Here is a 2,056-nt window from a genome sequence, read left to right on the forward strand (position 1 = left end):
TTACCCTCAACTGCCCCCCTAAAGACCACAAAGAACCATTACCAAAACACACAGACCCTGAAAGAAAGATAAGGAGTCGGAGAGAAGAACAAAAGATGCAAGAATCATGACTGTTTGCCTTTGCTTCTCACATCCTACCTTGAAGCAGAGGAACAGAAATCAGCAGAGCGAAGGAAGACTTGAAAAAGGGGAGGAAAAGTTCAATCTCCTCACACAGGAAACATGCAGACCAGTTCCAAAGGTTTCTACTTCTCACAAACCCAGATGTTCTGATTCCCTGAAGATGGAAACACCCTCCTGCTCTCTAAACGAGTAAGAAGGTTAGATGAAAAGAGAGTGAAATTAGTAACAGCTTCTAGTAAGTTTTCAATTTATCAAATGTCTGAAAAGCAACCCTGTTCGCTTTGATGTTTTACGGCCCCGCAGCCTTCATTAAAGGAAATGGAAGTAGCGTTTTGCTCGCTGAGGGAACAGAAGTAACCTTAACACAAAGGTGTTTTGACAAACTGTAGCACATCCGACTCACATGATTTACAAACACAGTCTACCCGCATACACCTTCCTCTTGCCCCAGGCTGACCTGCGGGACAAAGGCATGCCTCTTCCCTGCTGTGCAACTCCGTTCAGGCCAGACTGATAAATGTGGGCCGGTCACTCTCGTCTACCCCCCGCCGCGTCTGCATGGGGGTGAGAAACTCTGTTGCCATGCCTCTCGCTTTTAGGAAGTCATTCCAAAAGAAAACTTGCCGGTTACGTTACTGGAGTTTTAGTTTCAGCAACGAACAAAAATGTGAACAAATAAATATAATACAAGTACAAATAATACAAGTAATGCGAGTTATGTATTAGATTACTTTTACAAGAAACTAATAAAGTAATGGATTACTTTTAAATTTACAACAAAATATCGGAGTTACTATTTCAAATAAATAACGCAAATTACTTTGTTTTCCCGTTTTTTGACTGACAGCTCTCTTGTCTCCATGTTGAGAGAAATTGGAGTAAGTGCAGAGGCTTTGTGTGTGAACATGATGCTTACTGTAGTTCTAGACTAATGTGAATATGCTTTTACTCATCTCACTTGAACAAAAACAGATTCAGTATTCCCCAGAATGAATAAAACCATGACATGCAAACTTAATATTACACAAACCTGTTAAATTACACAAATATATACTTTATGTATTTAATCTCACTTTATTAACCAATATATTTGGTGCTGACCTTTGATTATTTATTTTAACCATAGCAATAAGCAAAAATGACTTTAGATAAACATCAGATTTGTTTCATTACAAAAAAATCTTACTGCATGACTGAACTTTTAAACGGTAGTGTAAATATGGAAATAATTCTAGAATAAATACTAAAAAATAAATACTAAATAATTGTAAAAATGTACAGAAATTCAAGAATAAATAATAAAAAAATCAATTAAGATCAATATTTTGTTTATATATTCTCTCACTCTCTATAAACGATTTATTAAACTTTAAGTGAATATTATTTTATTTGCTGGTTGGGTACAAATCAATTATTTAGATTTTGCTCAAAGACTAAGACCAAGACACAAGTCAAAACAAGCAAGAAGTGGCAAATAACTAAAGCATGCTTTCCATTAGATTGAGTTTCTCCCAGATATCTCCTTCACTAAGATCCGTTCCTACTTTTCCTGTTTTCTTTAGATGTTCAAGAGATCCAGCAGTGACTGCAGGAGAGCTAACATTCTCATTCATATACAGTATCAAACGTCTCCAGAGAGCTGAAGTATTATAACACATGCTGCAATGAAAATACAACTTGTCCTGCCCTAGTTTGAGCTCTGCATTTCCTGCTTAATGACGGCACCCCTCACTTGCTGGATCCCTTTGAGTAGACCTAATTTTCGCTCTTTTTGGTGTTTTTTTTGGCTGGAAAAACTAGTAGGCTAAATATCCTTTGAGGATTTTAAAATGAAAATTACATATAAAATCTGGCGATTTTGAATATCTAACTCCCTCTCTCTCTCTCGGACTCAGTGAGCGGTTGAGTAACAGATCTGAGGCCGCACGCAGAC

The sequence above is a fragment of the Rhinichthys klamathensis genome, unplaced genomic scaffold (assembly GCF_029890125.1).
Source record: "Rhinichthys klamathensis goyatoka isolate OS25496 unplaced genomic scaffold, OSU_Roscu_1.1 h1tg000127l_1, whole genome shotgun sequence".
Lineage (NCBI taxonomy): Eukaryota > Metazoa > Chordata > Actinopteri > Cypriniformes > Leuciscidae > Rhinichthys > Rhinichthys klamathensis.